At 32.7% G+C, this 27,015-nt stretch overlaps 1 long non-coding RNA gene across 1 annotated transcript; it reads right to left on the reverse strand.

Moving 5' to 3' along the window:
* LOC136412610 (uncharacterized) lies at window positions 1–26,930 on the reverse strand. The gene is made up of 3 exons (XR_010752408.1): window positions 26,795–26,930; window positions 7,962–8,211; window positions 1–213 (listed from the first exon to the last, which is right to left on the reverse strand). It is a non-coding gene; the product is annotated as an uncharacterized lncRNA (long non-coding RNA).
* Window positions 26,931–27,015: the final 85 nt, after the last annotated feature.

The raw sequence follows: 27,015 nt of genomic DNA on the forward strand, positions 1-27,015 counted from the left end.
TAAAAACCTAAGATTATGTTAAATTTCTTATATGCTAATAAATAAAATTGACAATGCAAGCTAGATTCATTTTTATGGAACTTTGGAAGTGTGATCGTTTTAGTGAGCACAAAAAGGTTGCTGTTGGTTTTTCTAAGAGTATAGACCCGATAACAGATGTACTAGCAAAATTAATTGTTGATTGGAGACACTATGATGATAAGGCCAGCTTAGCTGCAAAAAAGGGTGAGACATTAGAAATATTGCAATTTGCCAAAGAAGTTTTTTCAGATAAACATTTTGAAAACTTTAAAGAAGATATTATTGATAATTTAAAAGTGGTTAAAAAATCTAGTATAAAAAAGAATATTAATTATAGCGGGGTAACAAGAATTGTTTTCTGAGTTAGATAAGATGCCTATTCCTCATAGAGGTGGCGGTGATTTTAATAGCTCTGTTGACCCGCAGTTCATGTCATGAGCTTCTGATATGCCATATTTAAATCTTTTTTTGACCAAAATTCAAAACGTTTTATAAAAAAATAAAAACAAATAGACTATCACTGTAGTCTGCGCGACTAGCTGCTCCAGTAAAATTCACGCGCCCACTAGAGGGTCAATTAGTTGAAAGGATTTGACGCTTGAACATATTATCTCAAGTCCGTGACCTCATAATCTCAATTGTTCAAGCTCATTTTAAAAAATTGACGAATATTTTTTAAATCGGTAAATTTTTCATTTATTGATAAAATTGACAAAAATTGACAATTTTCATAAAATAAAGAAATGTTAAATATTTAACAAGACTTTCAAAAGTGAGTAAGTCTTCAAAATATAAAGATTTTTTAAATCAAAAAAATTTACGAAATTTTACTAATCAACTAAATTTTTAATAATCGAATTTTTGAACATTTTGAAATTTTCAAAATTTGTCAAAACTTTCAAAAATTTATGAAATCTGAAAAATTCACAAAATTTACATTTTGACAAAATAGGCTGATTGACAAAATTGATATCCTGAAAAAATTGATAAAGCTTTGAAAACTTGACAAAATCTAAAATATCAACATAATTTTAAAAATTAAAAAAAAAAAAAACCGATAAAATCGTATGTTAATTACTCAGACACTTAACCATGAATGCAGGTTTTCCTGAAATAATTAATAATTCCACTAATATTTAAGATAAATAAGACGTTATTTTATATCAAAATGAAGAAAATTAAGGGTGAAAAGGTGAAAATTAACGTTGTTATTGTAAATATTCTGTGAGTATTTTTGACTATATGAGTATTTGTACCTGCTAAGGGAATCTTATATAAGAATCTATCCTAAAATTATCAAAATCTAACTTAAGCTAACTGTGATATTAATTTTTTTATGACACTGCCAATATCTAAAATTCCTTTTAAAATGTCATAACTTCAAGTCATTGCATCCCTGGATAAATAAAAACCAGGAACTAACATAGAATCAAGAGAAGATTCTATCAAAAAAATGCAGGTGGTTTCATTTAAAAAAGTTACATTTTACGACGCCCCGCTTTTTTGAAACACCCTGTAGGATTGTCTTTAATTTTAAAATTTACCTTCATTAGTGTTAAGGACTTTAGGTTATTGTTTCTTGGCGTAGTTTGCTTAGTTAATTTGTTTTGTATTTTTATCCCTTAAGTTACGCCCATGGGCATCGATACGTATTTGAAGGATTCCATCTGGGCGCCAGACCATCGTACCCATCAGGCCATATCGAAGGGCTCTTTATGGCTGGGAAATACGCTACTAGTCAAAGGAAGCTTTCTAAATTGGACCTTTGCCGCGATCCGCAATTCGGCGGATCGCAATACTTCAATGAAAGCGACTTGTATAGGTATTTGCCAGATGGCGGCGATTTTATGACCTTAGGCGGGACCATTGCCCGCAATGGCGTCTGGTATTGGTGCGCCCCTGGGTGGAGTTCCTCGGGTTTAGTACTTAAGGGATGATCGCAGTAATTTTGCTCTCTTTGACCAGTGCTCGCTCTAGACATGTGATCGTAAACGTAACTCGTAATCTTCCCAACTAAGCAAACTCCCACTTCATACTTAGACCAATACTTTACCATTATTTATATAAGTGAAATTTAATACAGTCCACTTTCGTAAACCAAATTGTTGTTTTCGTGGTTTTCGTTTATCGAAGGAACCTCAACAATTAGCCTCATATACAGGGTGGTCACTTTTACGACGCATTCTATGCGGGGATTTTCGAAACGGTTAAAGATACAAGGTTGGTTAAATGGAGAAAAAGTTTCGTATTTTTATGCTCTGCAAAAAGCTGAAAGCAAAATTGAAATATCTTATGTAATTACTAAGATATCAAAGAAATACCAAAAAAGTCGATTTTCTTTTTTTGTCTATAACTTATTTATTTTTCATACAATCATTTTGAAACTTGGGTGTTCTATATTTTCCGTCAGTGTCTTCAATATGGAAAGGTCAAAAATATCCTAGGCCTACTAGTTTACGTGAAAATAATACTAACTTTCGATTTTCTTATGGACGCCATATTGGATTTTCGCATTTTTGAAAAACACGAAAGATTTCCGTTTCGGCGAGGTGCAACACAAGGGTCTTCTGAACTATTTTACAATAAAAATTAAAATATTAAAATATTTAATGAAAAATTCAAGTAGCACTGAATTTGTCAAGGTCATAGTTGGTTACCAAGTTACTGACTGTCTTTGACACATAAGTCAAGTAGCCAATAATACAACTTTTAAATAAGTAATAAAAAAAATTATCAAATGTATTTTCGAAAATCAATAACACAAACTTTAACATTAACTAACATTAATTAACAAAGAAATTAATACGAGGAGAGAAAATTATATAAAATGTTCAAAATGACCGCCACTATGAGTAATACATAATGCCGTTCGCTCATACTACATATTTGAAGTAGCTCTTCTGATAACAACTGGGTCAATGGTCCGAAAGAAATTTGTAATTGGGTTTCTAAGATAAGATAAGCGTTTTTTGAATGTCTTATGTACACATTATACATGTCTATTTTCTCATCTTTGGAGAAATATCATCCCATTTTGATAAAAATTAAAATTTACTTAATTCACAGAAGAACAAAACTCACTTTTTTACTAAATTTCTTTTTAAATAAAATTATGTTGACATAGCAACCAATAATATTGGCTACTTGACTTATGTGTCAAAGACAGTCAGTAACTTGGTAACCAAGTATGACCTTGACAAATTCAGTGCTACTTGAATTTTTCATTAAATATTTAAATATTTTAATTTTTATTGTAAAATAGTTCAGAAGACCCTTGTGTTGCACCTCGCCGAAACGGAAATCTTTCGTGTTTTTCAAAAATGCGAAAATCCAATATGGCGTCCATAAGAAAATCGAAAGTTAGTATTATTTTCACGTAAACTAGTAGGCCTAGGATATTTTTGACCTTTCCATATTGAAGACACTGACGGAAAATATAGAACACCCAAGTTTCAAAATGATTGTATGAAAAATAAATAAGTTATAGACAAAAAAAGAAAATCGACTTTTTTGGTATTTCTTTGATATCTTAGTAATTACATAAGATATTTCAATTTTGCTTTCAGCATTTTTCAGAGCATAAAAATACGAAACTTTTTCTCCATTTAACCAACCTTGTATCTTTAACCGTTTCGAAAATCCCCGCATAGAATGCGTCGTAAAAGTGACCACCCTGTATAGTAGTGGAAAAAAGTATGGAATATTTAGGCCAATTTTAATAATTTCTTTTTAGGCCATATATTTTAACAGAATAATATAAATTTTGTTTGTATCCAATGTATTGAAAATATTGATAAGCACATTTACTCCTTTATCGATATAAACAATTTTTTTTAACAAATCTTTATATTGGCTTGGAAAAAAAGTATAGAATATTCTATTTTTAATAATTGTATAGGCCAAAGATATTACCAAATGATATTAAACAATACAACAATATACAATATAAGAAGTGTAATATATATATAAGTTGTGAAACACCCTGTATACAGGGTGTTTGCTTAATGTGGGACTTAATTTTAAGGGGTGATAGAAGAACCTATTTGTAACGTTTCTGACTCTTAATGCCTTATCCGAGTCTGTGGTTTTCGAAATATTCGCAATTTAGTGATATTATGGTGAAACCCGACATAGTCGTACAAACGTGGATTTTTTGAAAATTTTGGTCCAACCTTTGAAATACAATTATTTGTATTTGTTTGTCAGGACCCTAACACAGAATTAGAACCAACGGTGTTGAAAATGCTTGCAGAAATAAAAGTTCTACAGCAGCTTAAAGTTTTAAAACCGCTAAAAGTACTAAACCACGTCCGACTTTGATAAAAAATCTATGAGAATTCTCCCCCATAACTGAAAAGTAAACTAACTTAAAAATTTCTTTATTTAGTCCTTTATAATTTGAGATACAACATTTTTACAAAAAACTGTTTTTTGAATACGTTTTATGAAAAAACAATCTGGAAAACATGGATTTTTTTACGTAGATTTAGCTGCTTTGTCGACATCATGATTTGTATTGCGTGAATTGCGCTTTTATGACGTTTGTCAAAATAAATTATAATTTTCATTTTGCAACGTATCTTTTTCGCTCAAATTCCAAAATATGTCATTTACTAATGCTGAATACGGAAATATTGTTTTTATCTATGGGTTTTGCAACGGCAATGCTACCGAAGCTAAAAGAGAATATTCCAGGCGGTATCCAAATCTGAGATTACCGACTGTAAAGGTTTTTCGCCAAACATTCTCGCGACTGCGAAACTGGTTCCACAAAACCTGCTGGAAATCAAATCGGCAACATGCGATACGAAGCAGCAATCCAGGAACAAGTTTTAAATGTTTTTTCCCTTTCAGCTTCAAAAGCGCAATTCACACAGTCCAAATTATGACGTAGGCAAAGCAGCAAAAAATGCATGAAACAAACCGTGGGTTTCAGATTGTTTTTTAATAAAACATACTAAAAAAATGGTTTTGTATAAAAAATTTGGATCACAGATTATAAAGAACAAAATGGAGAAGTTTTTCTATTAATTTACTTTTGGGTTTTGGGGAGAATATTTTGCAAAATTCATGTATGAATTTGAAAGTGGTTTGACCAATTTTGCTGTTCCAAAACTTTGAATTACATCAGAATTTTTATTTAAAGAAGTATTATGAAAACTATTGTTTTAGGTGACGCGCTAGAATCTTGAAAAATAGCCAAAAATAGTTTTGTCGCAAAACAAATAAAAGAAAATCTTTAACACACCATATTTTTATGGACATGTTGGGTCTCACTACAATATCACTAAATTGCGAATAACTCGAAAACCACAGACTTTAGGATAAGACATTATGAGTCAGAACTGTTACAAATAAGCTCTATTATCACCCCTTAAAATTAAGTCCCACATCAACTAAACACCCTGTATACAGGTTGTCCCGAAAATCAATGTCAAAAATGGTATCACGAGATTATTTGGGTCAAAACATTAGGATTTAGGTCAAAAGTTATTTGAAGAAAGTTTCTCGTTTAGATACTATTGGTTGTCAAAGTTCTTGAAAAAAAAACATACTTTTTGCTATATCTCGAGAATGCTTCAATAGATTTTAATGAATCCCATTGTGCATTTACTCATTAGTACAGGGATTATTTTCATGTAACATTCATGTCTTTTCACAATGTGAAAGTGATAAATTCTTAGCATCTTCCTACAAAAATTATCAGAACTTTTCATTGGGTAGCTGCATCGTATCATTTTTTTTTCTGATGATACATTAGCCCTTTTTCCAACTTTTCTATCTCTTGGAAATTTCTCGACGGTTAACATTTTACGTCGAAAAAAATGATTTTCTTTTCTCATGCAGAACACCAACTTGCCATTTCTTCGATAATTATCAACATTTGTCGATGTGAACGCTGACGTCACTTATGGAAAATGTCATAAAAATTAATAAGACTGAATTCATAAAAAAAATTCAATAATTAAAAAAATCATAGCAGATGTTCAAAGTGACCCAAAAGAAACTTCAAAAAATTTTGATAAATTTTTATGATATTTTCGATAAGTGACGTCGGCGTTCACATCGACAAACGTCGATAATTATCGAAGGAATGGCAAGTTGGTGTTCTGTATGAGAAAAGAAAATCTTTTTTTTCGACGTAAAATGTTAACCGTACGAGAAATTTTCAAGAGATAGAAAAGTTGGAAAAAGGGCTAATGTATCATCAGAAAAAAAAGTGATACGATGCAGCTACCCAATGAAAAGTTCTGATAATTTTTGTAGGAAGATGGCTAAGAATTTACCATTTCTACATTGTGAAAAAACATGAATGTTACATGAAAATAATCCCTGTACTAATGAATAAATGCACAATGGAATTCATTAAAATCCATTGAAGCATTCTCGAGATATAGCAAAAAGTATGTTTTTTTTCAAGAACTTTGACCGCCAATAGCATCCAAACGAGAAACTTTTTTCAAATAACTTTTGACCCAAATAATCTCGTGATGCCATTTTTGACATTGTTTTTCGGGACACCCTGTATATGTATACAGGGTGTACAGACCCAATTTTAAACGGCATAATTGAAAATTTAGATTCTTCTGATAAAATTATGCATATTTTGTTCTATAAACTTTTTTTTGGTTTTTCTCCCTTTTAAAGATATTGACATTCAAAGATTTTTAACTCTTTACATGTTTTCAAACCCTTATACTAAAATTTCTCAAGAATCAAACCTAGTAGGGAAGTTCTGATTACACGTTCTGGAAGACACTTAAATTCCTTCTCTCATCATGTTAAACACAGCCATTAGCATTACTGCTATCCATTTTTAGACGCATTTAAACATAATAATGTTTTCAATTATTCACTTTTATTTCAAAATGTTGTAGATAAGCGTCGGAAAAACTTTAGAGTTTGTCCTTTTTTGGAAATCCTGTTTATCATGAGTATCTTCGATTGGTTGCCAGAAAATCATTTGAAACAATTTGTTATTAAATTCTTTATTAAATTAATCCCTAGGAAACGTTTATTGGATGGGTGTCCTATTGATCACAGCCGACTTGTTCAAAACTGGTTGAATAGCAACTATCCTTCGCACTGCATTGAAAGAAATGGACCAGTACCTTGACCTCCTAGGTCGCTAGATCTCACACCATTTGACTTTTTTTTTGTGGGGAACTTTAAAGGAGATGGTTTACAGAGGTCCTCCTGAATCAAGAGAAGAACTAATTGCATCAATCTAGGCTTCTTCTCAACTAATAAGACAAGGTGCGATGGCAAATGCAACACATTCTGTGCTTCGAAGTTGTTGAAGTTGCCTAGCACAAAATGAAGGCCATTTTAAAGTGTTTCCCGGGGATTAATTTAATAATTTAAATTAATAAAGAATTTAATAACAAATTGTTTCAAATGATTTTCTGGCAACCAATCGAAGATACTCATGATAAACAGGATTTCCAAAAAAGGACAAACTCTAAAGTTTTTTCGACGCTTATCTGCAGCGTTTTGAAATAAAAGTGAATAATTGAAAAAATTATTATGTTTAAATGCGTCTAAAAATGGATAGCAGTAATGCTAATGGCTATGTTTAACATGCTGAGAGAAGGAATTTAAGTGTCTTCCAGAACGTGTAATCAGGACTTCCCTACTAGGTTTGTTTCTTGAGAAATTTTAGTATAAGGGTTTGAAAAGATGTAAAGAGTTAAAAATCTTTGATTGTCAATATCTTGAAAAGGAAGAAGAACCGAAAAAAAGTTCATAGAACAAAATATGCTTAATTTTATCAGAAGAATCCAAATTTTCAATTATGCCGTTTAAAGTTGGGTCACCCTGTATAGGTAATATTACTATTTTCTGGAATAATTTTTTATTCGCTCGCATATTCTTAACCACAACCTGCATATCATACATCGAATCCCATACCGAGATCTATTTACATCACTAAAACTTACCAATAATAATCCAAGAATATTCTTTATTACCTCCGGCTTATAAATGGTATATGTTGTTATCCTATGCATTTAGTTATACACATATTTTAATGAACATCCGTTCATACACGTCTCTGCTGCTGGAAATGGAGATTTTATCCAAAACACCTCGTGTAAACAAACACATTCTCCGTCGTGTTGCAAAGCGGTGTCATTGATTGGAACTTGTCTTGAGGTTTGGTTTGTTTTTCTTTTTCCTTTAACTTTTGATCTGTAAATAGAGTAAAGGTGCGTTTTAAGGCTGGTTTGTGTCTTTAGTTAAAATAATTGTTAGTCGCCAAGTTGTGGTCAATAGTTGCTGCGGGAAAAAATATTTTTTGCGCTAAAAGCCTCAAATAATCTGACAACAATAATCTGATACAAAGAAAACGCTCAGTTTTTGCATTAGGAAAGGGTAAGCAGATATAGGCAGATTTTTAAAATAAATGTACAGAGTGAATCTTAAGTAGAAGTTTCCCTTTTAACACGATATAAACCTCAAAAAATGAAGAAAAATCTTTATGTTAACATTTTTTATAAACCTCAAAAACAACTAAAATATACGCGTATTAATATTTTAATAAATAACAAAACCTTTGGTTATTATTCAATCTGAGACTGGGTAAGAAAGGTGTGCGAAATTGTCCCTATTGATTTAATTTACACGAATTGTCGCTCACTTTATCCACGATTCTATACATGATGTTAAAGATATGTTTTTCCTCCGATTATTTGTGCAGCGTCTTCTATCTGTTCAAGCAACTCTGCCACTGTGTTAATATTAGTTGTAAATAGCAAACTTTTCATATAACCCTACAAATAAAAATCACATGGATTTAAGTCTCGTGATTTCGCAGGCCATCTTATTGGTCCATTGGGACTTACCCACCTCATAGAAAAAAGGTAATTTAAAAAGTTCCGTACTTTTTCGCTCTTTCTCCGATGCGCATATTTCGGTTGTTTTTGAAATTTCGAAAATATGTTGCCTAAAGATATTACCTAGTTTTTGAGTTCTATATCGTGTTAAAAGGAAAACCCCTGCTTAAGATCTGTCTACCATCCTATGTATACAGGGTGTAACATATTATGATAGACATATTTTAGGGGGCGATAGTACTTTACATTAGTTAAAAACGTACCATTTTCGATATACAGGATGGCAAAATTTAATATTTTTTCCGATATTTTGTGTTTTTCTCGTGTGTGTTTTGAGTAATTTTTTTTAAATTTCACACATCTCCTTTCTTTCAGACCTTCTACAACAAAATGTCAAAATCGTCGTTATCCATATATATGGTGTTATATTTTTTGGATCATATACTATTTTATGCTTTGTATCGTTTTTTTTGGAACACCCTGTATGAATTCTGATGCTAAATTTAAATTATTTCTTCAATTCTTTAGCTTTTTGGTCTCTTGCAGTATTTTCGTATCTTTTACCATGTCCGTAGAATTTGTAAAAATAATATCGACACAAAAATTAAGAAAGTACAGTCTATATTCCGATTTGTAACCTAGGATACCATGGCTGAGTTTCAGTCATAGTTGGGTTTACTAATCAAGCGTATCCAGAAATGAATTTAGCAATTGAAAATGTCAGTGTACGAGCCAAATTCTCGTCATTTGCGGGAGGTTTTACTTTTCTGCTTCAATATGAAGAAATCTGCTGCTGAGGCTCATCGAATGCTCTCAGATACTTATGGGGAAGCCACTATTAGTGAAAGGACATGTCGTGAGTGGTTTCAGCGCTTCAAGAACGGTGATTTTCACGTCGAAGACCAACATAGCGGTGGAAGAAAGAAGGTTTTCCAAGATGCGAACTTGGAAGCATTACTTGACGAAGACTCGTGTCAAAGTCAACAAGAATTGGCACAATCATTGGGAGTGACTCAACAAACAATCTCAAAACGCCTCAAAGACATGGGAATGATTCAGAAGCAAGGATATTGGGTGCCGTACGAGTTGAAACCAAGAGATATTGACAGGCGTCAGTTGCTTGCAAGGCAAAGACGAAAGGGATTTCTGCATCGTATTGTGACTGGGGACGAGAAATGGGTTCATTACGATAATCCCAAACGCAAAAAGACTTGGGGATATCCCGGCCATGCTTCCACGTCGACGGCCAAACCGTCTATTCATGGTTCCAAAATCATGCTCTGTATTTGGTGGGATCAACTCGGCGTAATATATTATGAGCTGTTACAACCAACTGAAACAATCACAGGTGCTCTTTATCGAACCCAATTAATGCGTTTGAGCCGAGCATTGAAAAAGAAACGGCTGCAATACAACGAGAGACATGATAAAGTGATTTTGCAGCACGATAATGCTCGACCCCATGTTGCGCAAGTGGTCAAGAAATACTTGGAAACATTGAAATGGGAAGTCCTACCCCACCCGCCATATTCTCCTGACCTAGCTCCTTCTGATTATCACTTGTTTCGATCCATGGCACATGGGCTAGCTGACCAACACTTCCGGTCTTATGAAGAAGTAAGAAATTGGATAGAATCGTGGATCGCTTCAAAAGATGTCCAATTTTTTCAACACGGGATTCGTATGCTGCCCGAAAGATGGGAGAAAGTAGTGGCCAGCGATGGACAATACTTTGGATCCTAAAGGTATAATTAGTTTTTTACAATAAAATCGCGAAATTCGGAAAAAAAACGGCGGAAGCAAAGTTGTACACCTAATATAATACTACCTATATTATAAGAAATATAAGTTGCAAGATAAGGATTTATTTTGCATTTATAGTTTAATTGATTTGCACAGTTCTAAAAACTAACACACCTAAATCAAAATATTTTTCGTCAGACTTGAGAAAAAAGTTTGTTGAAATGGTGGAAAGTGGCAAAACACAACGTGAAGTATCGCGAAGTTTAAGCATCTCCCAAGGTGGAATATCCAAAATTATACAAAAATTTAGAACATCTGGAGATGTAGATACCCGCAGGAAAACAGGACGTCCTTCAAAGACAACATCTCGAATTGATAAAACTATCAAAAGGATATCTTTACGAGATCCCCGTAAAACATCTTGCCAAATAACAGAAGAAATTATGGAGCAATTTGACATTCAGATTACCAGTAGACCTGTTAGAAATAGGCTTATTAATGAAGAATTAATGGGACATATTGCGGTAAAAACACTTTTACTCTCAAAGAAAAAAAGGATGAATCGACTAAAACTTATTAGAAAACACCTATCATGGACTATTGAAAAATAGAATACTGTCCTCTGGAGTGATGAAAGTAAATTTATGCTGTTTGGATTGGATGGTAGACAATATGTAAGGAGACCAGTAGGGAAAAGATACTGTCTTAAATATCAAATTCCCACTGTAAAACATGGAGGTTGCAATATAATGATTTGGGGATGTTTTTCTGATTCTGGTGTTGGACCCATCTACCGAATAGATGGAAAAATGGATCGTTTCCTGTATTTGGACATTTTGAAAAATCAGATGCTACCATTCGCTGAAGAATCAATGCCATTAATTTGGAGATTCTAACAGGACAACGATCCAAAACATATCTCGAAGTTAGTTGTTGAGTGGTTTGCAACAAACAACATCAGTATAATCCAGTGGCCTTCACAATCTCCGGATCTCAATCCTATAGAGCATCTGTGGGAGATATTAGATCATAGGATTAGGCAACGGAAGATTGGAAACAAAGAAGAATTATGGCAAACCATCCAAGATGAATGGATTCAAATTCCTCGGGAGACATTGGAATCATTAATCAACTCTATACCCAGAAGATGTCAAGCAGTGATAGATGCAAATGGTTACGCAACAAAATATTAAGTTATTAATTTGTATTAAAATAAAAAATAAAAATATTCCATACTTTTTTCCAACCATTTAATTGTATTTTGAAATTAATAATTAAATACCTCAGGTCTGACTTACTATGCACTAGTACAATTAAGTAACAAGTATTGCAAAATAAATTTGACAATTTTAACAACCTTCAATAAAATACAAAGAAAAAATAATATTTATTGAAGTATTCCATACTTTTTTCCACTACTGTACATTCTCATAATTGATTTTTTATGAAATCACAATAAACCGATAAGGATCTAAGGGGCTGTTAAATGGACACCCTGTATACAATAACGTTCAATTCACTTACAGTAATAAGTAAGGTGCTAATAGCTTCTTCATGGATTGCTCATAAGATTGGGGCAATGCTTGTTCTTCCTCCCTTAGTCTTGGAATTGCAATTAACATACCAAAAGCTCTTGAAATTATGTAAATTTATGAAAATTTTATCAATTCTTAAATATTGAGTTAATTTTTTACATTTTGTCAATTTTTTAAACTTGTTCGATTTTTGAAAATTTTATCAAATTTTGAACGTTTCATTGTTTTATAAAAATTGTCAATCTTTGTAAATTTTGTCAATTATTGAAAAACTTACTGATTTTAAAAGCATTTTTTCAATTTTTTAAACGAAAACAAACAATCGAGATTCTGAGATCAAGAACTTGACAATATATTATACAGGATGGCAAAAAATAAATGTAAAAAAATTTTTTTAAGGAAAAAAAATTATAATGTATGAAAATGAAAAACAAAGATAGAAAGCAATAAAATAATGATTAAGTAATGCTATTATCAATTAGTTTCAAAGTGGCCACCTTTTGCACCAATACACAATCTCAATCGCTTCACAAAATTCTATTATGGGCCGTAGCTCTTCTACTGTTAGTCGATCCCATTCTCGACACAATGTTTACTTTAGAGACTCCAAACTCCTATGACGTGTAGCACAGACCCTGCTTCTAAAATCGATCAAATGCTATAATCCAAGGGATTAAGGTTCGGTGAGTATGATGGGCATTCTTGAGATGCAATGAAATTCAGAAAATGTGCCGTACACCAATTTTGAGTAGTTTTTGCCCTGTGAGCTAGCGCTAAGACCTGTTGCAACGTCCATTCTTCATCGCCAAGAAAGTACTACAGTTTCCAAGATGTCTTTGCAATACACATCTTTGCTGATCGTGACTTCTTTTTTGACAAAAATCAGAGGTCTTGCCACTGACACATATTCCACCCCGTACTGTAACTGATACAAGATTTTGTAGATGTTGAATGATGGATGAAGGGCTAGGAGCTTCTGTAGACCAATCCCTATCGCTTTGTCGGTTGTGCACTTGTTCAATAGTAAAGAGCTTCTCATCTGAGAAAACAATTTTTTCCCATACCAGACCTACGGCCCGGTGTAAAAGCAAGCGATATTTTTGAAGCCGTACAAGCTTATTTTCATCTGTTAGTAACTGGCCTTTTCTAAGTTTGTAAGACTTGAACCTAAGTTCTTCTTTTACTATGAGACGCACCGACTCACTATTAATACTCGTTTTGCGAGCTATTTTTCTCATAGAAATCTTTGAATTACATGCCTGACAGTTTCTGGAAATGTTAACGGTGCATTTTCTTTCTCTTCCTAGACGATCACCTTCATGACCAACCTCCTTAAACTGTTTGATTCTACGACAAATAAGCGAACGTGCAATATGTCAAGCTTCCGCGCGATCTCACAATTGCGTTTGTCTAGTTGATACAATGTTATAATAGTCACACGATTATTTAACATCATAGAATAAATAATTAAACACGACCGGAAACACATAACAAAAAAATCACAAATACTTTCGGATATATACAATAATAAAGAAAATAAAAAAACGGAATGTAAGGAATTGTATTTTTCAAATCATACGTAGCAATTTGTACACTTATTTTTTGTCCCCCAAGATAATATACAGGGTGTCCACCATAAAGACTTACCACCCTTGTAAAATCTTTATTTATCAATGGATTTTAATAATTTTTTTTTTGATCGAAAAGTCTTCAAATTGCGCATTCAGAATGGAGTTACTTGCGTTCTTCAGTTGCAAGCTTCGGCAACTATATTCAATTGTCGAGTCTCAAATTTCAAAAAATGGCATTAGATTTTTTTAGAAAAAAAAACAACGGATTCTTTTTTAGGATCGCCTAAAACATATCTGTACCGAATTTAGCTGTTCTAGAATTATAGGATGTGCAAAAAAAAAATTTCCAGTTTGATTATAATAATTTTTTACAACAATGTGGCAAATCAATGTAAATAAATGCATATGAATTTTATGCAAATATTGAATCCTTAACAAAAAATATTGTCTTCAACCTAAATATTGTCCATTGGTTAAAATATTTGTTAATAGTGGCAACTAATATGATTTATATTACGTCCTGGATCACGTTGATTAAATATATTCGCCGTTTCACGAAAACTACGCGTTCCATCACCCACTAATCGTATTACAGTAAACACTCGATACTGTGAACATCGGATAACGTAAACCTCCGGATAACGTGAACAAATGATTTCCGTTACCGGGGGAACTACTTCTGGGGACTCCCTGGCAGTCGTGCTCAATGCGGGGCTGCCCGACCCCGGGTCGTGCCCGGCATTTCCCCAGTTTTACTTTGTAGTTTCATTTTTTGCATTACAACATTTGCCTGTTGCTTTTGAACGGTTGTCGAAAGGTTTAGTGAATACGTGTTGTTATATGTAATGTCGCTGAAAAAACCAAAGTGTTTAACTCTCCATGAAAAATCTCTTGTAATTCAGGAACTAAGTAAAGGTGCAAGTGTTTCAAATTTATCCAGAAAATACAATATAGTTAAATCTACGATCTGCAAAATAAGCAAAGAAAAGAAACCATTTTAAGAGTAATAACAGATACATATGTTGGATCAAGTAAAAAAAAAACACTTAGAGAGTCTGGATTACCACAAATGGAAAAAAAGCTATACAAATAGTTTCTAAATCAACGAAATAAAAATTTTGTCGTAAGCGGAGAAATGATAAAGCAAAAAGCCAAATCCATACATTCTAAAATAAAGGAAACTGATAAGGAATTTACGGCTAGTGAGGGATGGCTACAGAGGTTTAAAAAAAGATTTGGAATTCGGTTTTTAAAAATTTCTGGGGAAAAACTTTCTTCCCAACCGGAACTTATTGACCCTTTCAAAAAGCAGTTAAAAAATAAAATGCAGAAACTTGGAATTACATTAGATCAACTTTATAATGCTGACGAAACGGGCTTATACTGGAAACTTCTACCGGACAAAACATTTGTTTCATCTGCAGAAAAAACAGCGCCGGGACGAAAGACTGAAAAACAACGAATAACAACAGTTTGCATAAATGCTACTGGAAGATATAAAGTAAAACCATTAGTTATCGGTAAGGCTGCCAATCTAAGGTCATTTAAAAACTTTACTTGTCCTCTTGATTATGAACACTCCAAAACAGCGTGGATGACTGCCGTGTGTGGATTTTTAAAAAATGGTTCCATCATTCCTTTGTACTTCAGGTAAATTTTGTTGTGTATTTTTCTTGAAATCGTAGCATAAATTTACGCATTCCTTAACAGGTTACACGTTTTTTGTTAAATAAAGGGCTCCCGATAAAAACCTTATTTCTGCTAGATAACGCGCCATCTCATTCAAACGAAGAAGAATTAAAGAGCGAAGATGGACAGATAGTAACAATGTTTCTTCCACCTAACGTTACGCCGCTTATCCAACCTATGGATCAAAATGTTATTAGGCTTACAAAATTATATTACAGGAATAGCCTTCTTGCCGATGTTATAGCAAATAATTCAAACATAACTGATACATTGAAAAACTTGATTATTAAGGAAGCTGTTGTCATCTTAACGGCTGCATGGAATCGACTCGATTCACAAATTATTGCAAAATGTTGGAGAAATATTTTAGAGAACACTGAAATGTCCGAGGATGACGATGATGAATTACCTCTTTCTGTTTTAAAACGTCGATGGGACGATGATAAGACAGGCTTAATCTCCAAATCCTGTGATCTTCTAAATACACTAGCACCACAAGTAAGGGATTTATCTTTACAATTTAAATCTGTTATTACATATGTAATTTATGTATATTTGTAGGCCACATTCAAGGAAACTGATGTATTGGAATGGAACGATGCTGACAAAGAATGTGAAAACGACCAAGAAGAATGTGAAGTTCATGTAGTCGAGAATTTTCAAGAAATTTCAAGTAAAGTGTCACTGGACAGCGCTATAACTGCATTAAATACTGTAATCCAGTGGGCAGAATATAGTGGTGTGGACTTCACAGACCTCATAGTTTTAAAAAGACTAAGAGAAACAGCCCTTGTGCAAAAAATTACAAATCCTAAGAAGCAAACTAAAATTTCAGACTTTTTTGTCACTCAATAATCTGTTTTTCACTCTATTTAGATTAACCCCCGATTACATAAATAAATCGCTAACATGAACGTGCGTTGTTTTATTTTGTTCACGTTATCGAGTGTCTATTGTATTTCTATTTTTTCTTGTAAAGAATATGACATTTTTCAAACTTATTACTTTGCCTAACTAATAACACAAACTGCTTAATTATTATTTACAGCTGTTAACTATAGCAACGCATGCTTTTTTACTTTCACATATAATCGAGAACTTACTCCATTAAAATAGCCGCATAATATAGCCGTTGTGAGGAATTGATTGAATAATTGAATTGGTGTATTAGCGAATTTGGTGGATTAATTGAAATGGACAATATTTAGGTTAAAGAGAATTTTTTGTTAAGGATTCAATATTTGCATAAAATTCATATGCATATTTTTACATTCATTTGTCACATTGTTGTAAAAAAATAATATAACTCGAAAATATTTTATTGCACACCTTATAATTCTAGAACAGCTAAGTTCAGTATAGATAAGTTTTAGGCGATTCTAAAAAAGAATCCGTCGTTACAATTATTTTTTTTTTTAAACTCTAATGCCATTTTTTGAAATTTGAGACCCTACAATTGAACATAGTTGGCGAAGCTTACAACCGAAGAATGCAAGTAACTCCATTCTGAATGCGCATTTTGAAGACCTTTCGACCAAAAAAAAATTATTAAAATCCGTTGATAAATAAAGATTTTACAAGGGTGATGTCCTTATGGTGGACACCCTGCATATTACATACACCATGAGGTTTTTTATCTCTGAACATACCATGTTAATATCTTATGTTCAATTTAAAAAAACACATCTCAATGCATTGAAACGCAAGCAACCAACAATACACAGTAAATATTTAAAACTTCAATTTTTTAAAAATTTAACGTCAAAGTAAATAATTTATTATTAAAAAGTTATTCTTTTTCTTTCGTTTAACAGCATTAAGCTGCCAATAGGTACAAAATAATATTTATGTGATCAAAATCTAAATTTGAATTGAAACAATAATGTTTAAGATGAAACAAATTAAAAATTTATAATAAATGTTTGAAGTGCACTCCTTCTTGTTCCAAACAATGGGCAAGGCGGTTTTCAAATTCTTGCATAGAATTTCTTAGAAAATTGGAATTTATTTCGTTACAAACGTTACGTAATCGCTGTTTTAATTCTTCTACATTTTGAATTGGAACATTATTATAAATCTTACATTTAAGGTAGCCCCAAAGAAAAAAATCATTGGGGGAAAGGTCAGAAGATCGGAGTGCCCATAAAATTGGTCCAAATCCGCCTATCCACCTATAGGTCGTGTAGTATGAAATGAGTAGAATTGAATTGAAACTTTAGTCATTTTTTTTTTCATATGAAATGTTTTTATTGTCAATCGAAATATGCACCACCATTATCAATATACTTCTGCCATTTAACGGGAAGTTCATTGATTCCCCTGCTGTAAAAGCCTGCAGGCCGGGAGTCGATAAACTCTTGGAAGGCAGCTTTGACAGCCTCGTCGGAGTTGAATGTTTTCCCTACCAAGAAGTTATCCAAATTTTGAAAGAAGTGGTAATCAGTGGGTGCTAAGTCGGGTGAATACGGTGGATGACGAAGAGTTTCCAATTCCAACTCCTGTAGCTTGGCCAAGGTGACTTGTGCGGTGTGTGGCCGAGCGTTGTCGTGCAACAATAGCGGTGCGCTTCGATTGACTAATCTTGGCTGCTTGGCTGGCGTCAGTTGCCTCATCATTTCGGTCAGTTGTCGGCAGTAGACATCAGCCGTAATCGATTCACCAGGTTTCATGAAGCTGTGATGGATGAGACCTGCGTTGGACCACCAAACGGACACCATAAGCTTCTTTTGATGAAGATTTTTTTTCGCACAATGTTTTGGTGGTTCATCTTGATCCAACCACTGCGATGAACGTCTGGTATTGTCATATAGGATCCATTTCTCATCACAATCACAAGTAACAATCCGATTCAAAAATGGATCGTTATTATACCGGCACAACAAAGAAACACAAGCTTCGAGACGTCGTTCTTTCTGTATGTCGCTCAATTCATGCGGTACCCACTTGTCCAGCTTTTTCACCTTACCAATTTCAGCCAAATGAGTCAATATTGTTTTTTTGGTTACACTGAATATTAACGATAATTCGCTTGCACTTTGACGTGGATTCGCTTCCACCACGGCTTTCAGATAATCGTTATCCACTTGAGTTTCAGGTCGTCCACGTGGTTCATTTGTTAGGCAAAATTGCCAGAACGAAATTTCATGAACCAACGAGATACTGTTTGCTGTGAAGTGACTTCAGTACCAAACACATCATTAATATTGCGAGCCGTCTGAGCTGTTGTGGTTCCACGGTGGAACTCATATTTCATTAACACACGAATTTCACTATTTTGCATGGCTGCACAAAAATTTTTATAAAAATAAAAGTTTTCAATAATTTTTAACACTTTAAACTCTGATCGAAAGAGGAAGAATGTGCCTTTTCCACATAAAAAAGTCAAGTCCAAATATAGATTTAGAGTGAAGTTATTCGCAGTTGAATGTGGCATTTCGAGAATCTACTCATTTCATACTACACGACCTAATATTTGAAAACTCCTGATTTAGTAAATCTCTAATAGCATTTGTAAAATAGGGAGGAGCACTATCCATTTGAAACCACGAATTTTCAATATTTAAATTAGCAATCTCTGGCAAAATTTGATTTCGAAGAAGATCCAAAAATTTAGTTGCATTGAAATTTCCTTGAATAAAAAATGGTCCAATAAGGAAATCACCAATTATGCCGATCCAAACGTTGACTCTCGCATTATATTGTGTGTAGGTTAAATTTTCTAAATGGACATTTCTATTTGACCAGTACCTAACGAATAATCAAAAATGTAGATGTAGCGAAATACAACAGGATCAAAATAAGTTCTTACCTATAATTTTGAGAATTCACACAACCATTTAGGGAAAAAGATGCTTCATCAGTAAAACAAATTTTTACTAAAATATCCCCATTTTCAATGAGTAAATTTTGCACACGTTGGCAAAAATGTGTCTTTCTAATTTTATCTTCTTCGTACGATAATTGATGATTAAAATATTTGTAAGCTTTGTATTTGAACTCTTTTAGGGTTTTACGTACAGAAATTTTGAAATTGCAAAATATTCAGCTACTTGCTTCAAAGATGTGATATGATTTTCTTTCACAAAACATAAAATATTCAGTCTCATTTCTTCAATAAGGACATGTGAGATTTTAAGTCTTTTTGTGTGAATGATATACACAATCTTCTGAGTTAAACGATTTTACAATGTAGTGAATAGTTCCTATGGCAGGTACAGATTTTTCTGGATATTTTGCTGCAAATAAATCTCGTACATTTCTAAAACTGTTGCCGCTTTGGTATAAATTGAGTAGTTCTATTTTTTCTTGTTTAGAATACATAATGTTTGAAAGTTCGAATTTTTATTAAGACTGACTTTGACATTTTAAACATTCGCTGTGTAATGTTGGTTGCCTGCATTCCAATGCGTTGAGATGTGTTTTTTAAAATTGAACATAAAGTAATAACGTGATATGTTCAGAGATAAAAAAAACCTCACTGTATGTATATACAGGGTATTTCAAATTCGACCCTCACCATTGGAATCTCGGAAACTAGAGAAGATACGAAGAAGTTTAAATAGGGGCAAAGTTGCGTAGTCTAGCGCTTAATCGAATAGCATTTTCAAAATTTTAATTTTAAGAGTACTTCCGAAGATATCCGAGAAAAACTAAAAATTGGAGAATCCATTTTTATTTTTTTTTTAGTGTTATTTGACAAGGAAGATTAAATCCGTAAGCACATTTTCATTGCTACTTTTTCTCAGGTACACTATGACATATTCAGATTTGCCATCCGACGTTTCGTCTTTCGGCTACCATTATCAACTTTATTTTTTCTTATAGGCGCCATATTGAATTTTTCGACAGAAAAATAGTGCGTTTCATTCTGATTTCATTGATATAAAACTTCTTATAATTTACTTTTTTAAAAGCCGAAATATTTAAATAAAAAGAAATACTACATAGTTGGCCTTGACTTCATCGAAAGATTTTCTTTTGTTCGCGTTATATGACAGAACTCCTCAAACGAGATTAGAGCGTGCGCAGATTTCCAATGAAAATGAGCTTCAGAAATGAAGATAAACGAGATATGTTAAGACTTTATTACAATTTTAATAGGGACAGTACGAAAACAGCTCAAATGTATTTTGAGTTATATCCGGAAAGATAACAGCCATATAAAACATTATTTAAAACTTTGGATCAACATTTAGCTGAGTTTTGTACCTTTGAATATCTGCTTCCATACTTCATTTTAGGTTTTTGGTCAGTTTGGTGCTTTCGAAATGTTCATCCAACGTTTTAAATAATATTTTATGCGGCTGTTGCCTTTCCGGATATAACTCAAAATACATTTGAGCTGTTTTCGTACCGTTCCTATGAAATTTGTAATAAAGTCTTAACATATCTCGTTTATCTTCATTTCTGAAGCTTATTTTCATTGGAAATCTGCGCAAGTTCTAATCTCGTTTGAGGAGTTCTGTCATATAACGCGAACAAAAGAAAATCTTTCGATGGAGTCAAGGCCAACTATGTAATATTTCTTTTTATTTAAATATTTCGACTTTTAAAAAAGTAAATTATAAGAAGTTTTATATCAATGAAATCAGAATGAAACGCACTATTTTTCTGTCGAAAAATTCAATATGGCGCCCATAAGAAAAATTAAAGTTGATAATGGTAGCCAAAAGACGAAATGTCGGATGGCATATCTGAATATGTCATCATGTAGCTGAGAAAAAGTGGCAATGAAAATGTGCTTACGGATTTAATCTTCCTTTTCAAATAACACTAAAAAAAATAAAAATAGATTCTCCAATTTTTAGTTTTTCTTGGATATCTCCGGAAGTCTTCGGAAAATTAAAATTTTGAAAATGGTATTCGATCAAGCGCTAGATTACGCAACTTTGCCCCCATTTAAACTTCTTGGTATCTCCTCTAGTTTCCGAGATCCCAATGATGAGGGTTGAATTTGAAATGTATAGTCTGTCCCAGATAAAGATGAACAGCATGGGCATTTCGGTAACGGCAGTAGATACAAAATGATTCAAATTAGGAAAAAGTTGCGCAATTAAAGCAAATTAATAATCTGTTTTTATACCTGCTAAATTTCCAATGGTTACGAAGATATTCGGGAAAAAACGAATTTGGCGGTTTTAGTTTCTTGCAAATAACTCTTATACGGTTACAGTTAGAAGAATAAAAGTTTTATATTATTAAGACACTTTTTTGAAAACTTCTTAACAGTGTACCTGTTTTTTTGGTAAAATCCTTACTTTGGGAGATAAATTTTTAAACTTCTGATTTTCATATTGCGCGATATCGAATATTTATATTTTTAAAATCGTCATAAAATTTCCTTTTCATTTATGTTTACAATTAGTATTTTTCTCAGAAACTGTAGGAGTTATAGTCATTGAAACATCTTTTGATAAGTTGGCTACGATTTTGTCTTATGGTGATGGTACAAATTAAATAAATAAATGCTATGGAAATGTCAAAAATGTTTCAATGTTGTAAAATCTTAAATTAAAATGGCTAAAATTTTAATGGCTATAACTCATAGTTTCTGAGAAAAATATCAATTGTAATACATAGTTTAAAAGGAAATTTTATGACGATTCAAAGTGTAAATATTCTATATAGCGTCTCTATGAAAATCAAAAATTTAACAATTTATCTCCAAAAGTAAGAATTTAACAAGAAAACTGATAACACTGGTAAGAAATTCTCAAAAAAGTGTCTTAATAATGTAAAAGTTTTATTTCTCTAATTATAACTGTATAAGAATTATTTGCAAAAAACCAAAACCGCCAAATTCGTTTTTTTCTGAATATCTTTGTAACCATTCGGAATTTAGCCAATATAAAAACAGATTATTAATTTACTTTAAATTGTGCAACTTTTCCCAACTTTAAACCATTTTGTATCTACTACTGTTACCGAGATCTCCATGCTGTCCACCCTTATCTGGGATACACTGTATATTATACAGAACTGATCTGGATCAATCGAACACGAGAAAAACCAGTCGAATCGACTGACGCCAAATTTCTTCCCACTATAATGCTCCGAGCCCAATGGAGCCGGGTCGCCAACAGTTACTTTACTTCGAATTATTGAAGATAGAGAAACGGTAAGGTATTTTTCTCTGAATAGAAACGAAAAATTTATTTTAAAAATGCCGACTGCTTATAGTGTTTCTGAAAAAGTCCAAATCATTAAATGGTATTACCAAAGTCAGACTTATCGCCAAATTAAGCAATCTTTTTCGGAAATATTTCGGGAAGAAAATAGACCAATTCCCTCGTTGTCGACATTACATTTAATTGTTCATAATTTTGAGATATTGGGATATGTTTCACCAAGTGTACGTCAGAGCCCTGTTGAATTCGATGAATCAGAGAAAATCCTTTCGTTTCAAAGAAAGAATGAAAGATGTAATTCCAAGTTCATTTTAGGGATTGGCGTATTTTATTAGAAGTGCTACCGCCGCCGTCTACACTCCATACGTATCAATATCGAACTGATTTATTTACGATACTAACTGGGCACTTGTCCTTGCGCGGGTGTGAGGGAAGAACAGATATGGACATGATTTGGGTAGTAGTCAATTCGACTGGTTTTTCTCGTGTTCGATTGGCCCGGAACAGTACTGTATAGAATGTAATAATATTTATCATGTCCCTTAAATTAACATTCTTCATTTAATACCTGTCTTAACAATATTTCCATTCGTCACACCTTCAAACACTAATGGATAATATTCTGGCTGTGATTTATTTTTACAAGTCCCATAGTGCTTAAATCATTCTCTGCACTGTGTGAGTTGCGAATACGAAACCCAACAGTTTTTATCTGCGAGATAAACCAGTCTTTTGACCTTAAACACGCTATTGTCAGCAAAGACAATAAGGGGTGCTGTGAGGCATCACACACATCTGTTTACTACAGAATCTTGCACTTCTGCTTAAGCGGGCAGTAATTGGAAACCTCAACTCTGAGACATATCTAAAAAAAATCATCATTTTTTCCTCTGAAGAAAACTAGCAAATTGCAGGTTCTTTTCATTTAGCTGATAAAAAAAAAGGTGGGGCCCTTGATGAAACATTTTGTATTTATTTTACAGGATTCATTGACAAGAAAATTTCAAAGGTACTATTGTATTATCATGCTAATAATAAATAAAATGAGCTTAAGCTCTGATGTCAAACTAATAATAGATAAAGAAAGCTGAAGCACCAATATACAAAACTAATGTGTAAGAAATTTTTGTTTAACTCAAATTCATCCACTTAACACATAGCCTTTGTGACAAAAGACATAAAGCAAAGGTCTATAAAGTTATAGATATTGTGAACATTAATAACTTGGAAATGATACTGAAATGGTCATTATGAAGACAATATACATTTTGAACAGCAGGCAATAAAGTTGCATGTATTTGCTTGAGTATAAATCACTTGAAGGCTGACACCAAACAAAAAATGAAGATAAGTCAAGTTGTTTCTATTTAAGTTCATAGGTTGGCTTATCATTAGGATTATTAATAACTTTAAGTTATGATTGCTGCTTTCAGCTTGAGAAAAACAAGTTAGCCAAGTTTTCTGTAATTTAAGAAAGCAAAATAAAAATTATTTTGCTTTTTTAAGCCCTAATATACAAGGTGGTCCAATTGCTATGGGCCACTATTGCTATCTTCTAAACCATGGACATTACAAGTTTGGTTAAATTAGACAAAAGTTTTCAAATTTGATGACAAGTTAAGATCTCGAGACACTGTTGCCAAAACTTGTTCGGTTTCGGAAATATTGGAAAAAAATAGAATTTTGCCAAAAACGTTTTTTGTAAATAAACCGAAAACTAAGGGTTTTAGAAAAAAGTTTTTCTCATAACATTTTATTGTTTTTTAAGCTTCTACATACCAATGATAAATTTAAAAAAATAGCACTTTTAGTTTCTGAGATATCGACACTAACTTCAATTTTTTAAATGCGGACCTGGATTTTTCTTTTATTATTTTAAATGCATATTTTATCCTAATTTCACTGATGTATTACATGTTTACATTTGCCGACGTTTCGTTAGAAAAATTCATCACCAGAGTTAATTCTCTAAAAAATACGAGTCCAACCCTGGATTTGAGTAGTAATTACATGTAGGCACACTTGCTACAAATAATTACAAATGTTAAAAATGTTCCCCATTACTCTGAAGACATTTTCGAGCGTTTTTTATAACTCTTTTTTGTAAATTATTTAACATAATAGGCGTCAGTTTTTCACAGGCGGCTCGAATTTTAAAAATAATTTTAAATATTTTCAACAAGATGGTGCTCCAGCACATCAGCATCGTCGCTGCACTAGATATCTAAATACCTGGAAACTCAACGCTTGGATTGGAAACAATGGTCTTATAAGTTGGCCACCTCGATCACCAGATATTACGCCCATGGATTTTTCGCTGTGGGGTTTTATTAAAGATCAGATCTATCAAACACCCCCCGTAGATTTGGACGACTTTATTTTTAAAATTCGAGCCGCCTGTGAAAAACTGATGCCTATTATGTTAAATAATTTACAAAAAAGAGTTATAAACAACGCTCGAAAATGTCTTCAAAGTAATGGGGAACATTTTTAACATTTGTAATTATTTGTAGCAAGTGTGCCTACATGTAATTACCACTCAAATCCAGGGTTGGACTCGTATTTTTTAGAGAATTAACTCTGGTGATGAATTTTTCTAACGAAACGTCGGCAAATGTAAACATGTAATACATCAGTGAAATTAGGATAAAATATGCATTTAAAATAATAAAAGAAAAATCCAGGTCCGCATTTAAAAAATTGAAGTTAGTGTCGATATCTCAGAAACTAAAAGTGCTATTTTTTTAAATTTATCATTGGTATGTAGAAGCTTAAAAAACAATAAAATGTTATGAGAAAAACTTTTTTCTAAAACCCTTAGTTTTCGGTTTATTTACAAAAAACCTTTTTGGCAAAATTCTATTTTTTTCCAATATTTCCAAAATCGAACAAATTTTGGCAACAGTGTCTCGAGATCTTAACTTGTCATCAAATTTGACAACTTTTGTCTAATTTAACCGAACTTGTAATGTTCATGGTTTAGAAGATAGCAATAGTGGCCCATAGCAATTGAACCACCCTGTATATATATACAAGGTGTTTCATAAATATACCGGCAAACTTTCAGGGGTTATAGAGCTCATAAAAACAAATATTTAGAACAAATAAAGTTAGATCCGAAATAGCTTCATTTCCAAGATACAGGATGTTTAATTCCTTTTTTTTTTTTTAATATTTCAAAAACAGTTTGAGATGCGAACATGAAATTCGGGACATGCTATGGTGGGATAAACGTGCATGTTCTGGAATATGCAGACCATTTCCACCTACACTAGTGGCGTCCGTGCGGCCATTCAAAGGGGTGTTTTTAATTAAAAAAATGGCACGACACTGACTTTTTTTAATATGAATATTTTTTTCTTAGTAATCCATCAATTCTTAACAAAAAAGCCTCTTAGTATTTTGTTGCCCAAGTGGACGTTTTCGAGAAAAAAATAATTTCTCATTCATGTGCCTAGCAAAAAACCGGTGAAGGTTTCCAAGTGTGATTTTTTAAGATTTTAATTTTCTTTTAATAGAGGTAGTACACCGGAAGGCATGATTCACAAATGTTTGTTTTCATGTCTACTACCTCTATTAAAAGAAAATTACATTAATTTCTCCTTAAAAAAAATCACACTTGGAAACCTTCACCGGTTTTTTGCTAGGCACATGAATGAGAAATTATTTTTCTCGAAAACGTCCACTTGGGCAACAAAATACTAAGAGGCTTTTTTTGTTAAGAATTGATGGAATATTAAGAAAAAAATATTCATATTAAAAAAAATCAGTGTCGTGCCATTTTTTTAATTAAAAACATCCCTTTGAATGGCCGCATGGACGTCACTAGTGTAGGTGGAAATGATTTGCATACTCCAGAACATGCACGTTTATCCCGCCATAGTATGTCCCGAATTTCATGTTCGCATCTCAAACTGTTTTTGAAATATTAAAAAAATATTTAAAAAAAAAGGAATTAAACACCCTGTATCTTGGAAACGAAGCTATTTCGGATCTAACTTTATTTGTTCTAAATATTTGTTTTTATGAGCTCTACAACCCCTGAAAGTTTGTCGGTATATTTATGAAACACCCTGTATATAAATATATTATTTTCCCTTTAGGCCCAAAAATTTTCTTAACAATGCATTACGAGGTACTACTAGATTTAATCACATATTCTATAAAAACACTTTCAGATTTTTGTCACAGAGAGGTAGCTGAATGTTAAATGGTTTTTTAACATAATATTTACAAGTATTTGTTGGATTTCATAAAAAATAGTAATAACTTACTGAAACTCGGAATCAATACGTCGGATTTGGCTCAAAGTCTGTGCAGCAGCTTAATGTTTCACTCAAAATCGTATTTATTGCTCATCAACTAAAGTAAATGAAAATACCGCTAGATTGCCCTGTAACATTCACACAACTCCTCAACAAGGCGATTGACTGCGATTGACTCTATCGCTGCTGCAGCTACTGTTGTAACAGTAGTTGTTGATACTGTCGAGGTT

Source organism: Euwallacea similis, chromosome 12 (assembly GCF_039881205.1).
Source record: "Euwallacea similis isolate ESF13 chromosome 12, ESF131.1, whole genome shotgun sequence".
Lineage (NCBI taxonomy): Eukaryota > Metazoa > Arthropoda > Insecta > Coleoptera > Curculionidae > Euwallacea > Euwallacea similis.